Source organism: Amblyomma maculatum, chromosome 8 (assembly GCF_055883805.1).
Source record: "Amblyomma maculatum isolate TAMU_Amacu chromosome 8, ASM5588380v1, whole genome shotgun sequence".
In the NCBI taxonomy this organism is placed as follows: Eukaryota; Metazoa; Arthropoda; class Arachnida; order Ixodida; family Ixodidae; genus Amblyomma; species Amblyomma maculatum.
Window position 1 is genome coordinate 37,180,018 of NC_139351.1, and position 765 is coordinate 37,180,782.

A 765-nucleotide genomic window follows, 5' to 3' on the forward strand; every position below is an offset into this window, starting at 1 on the left:
AACTCCAGTTAGCAATTCTTTGGAGCTGTTTATTCGGCATGTGCGAGAATGTACAGGTGCGGGCACAAATAAACGGAGCATGCTTTTCCGTTCGAATTAAAATCACGCCTTGTGCACTGGAGATAAGAAAACAGTATCGTCCGAGTGAAAGGGCATTGATACCAAGACTGCCAGTTTCCATTATGCAACGCGTGAAAAATGGTAGAAGAAAAAAACGTGTCCCGTTTACTTTTGTCCGCACTGGTATACGTGCAGGATATAAAAATATGCTTAGCATGCAGGCGTAACAGTTTGATAGGCGCTAGAAAATTCTAGGCAAAAAAAAATGATCTTAATGCACCGCTGTTCTTAAATAAAGCGCAACAAAGTTTGCCTGCCATTAGTTTGTAAGTCAGATGAACGCAAATCGATAATTTGTTGATGCGACTGACACACACCACGTGAACGACAACACTGCCTAATTGCTGAGGTTCGATATAGCTGGCAGGAAGAAGAACGCTTTGGAAATGGGGGAATTGTATGCAAATCATACGCAGGAGTAGTGTTTGCAATTGTTCACAAACGTTTTATCGTGAGTGAGGGACCGAAACGGCATTATTAGTGCAGCAGTGTGATGATCCCCAGCACAGTTAACGTGAACGTAAAACTAAATCCCTCAAATAACAAGTCGATTTTAACTCTACGGCAATTAAATGAATTGCTCCAACACAACTTTGCGGTGAAAATATTTTCGGCGATCTTCGCCCGAAGGCTTAGGTAAACGCG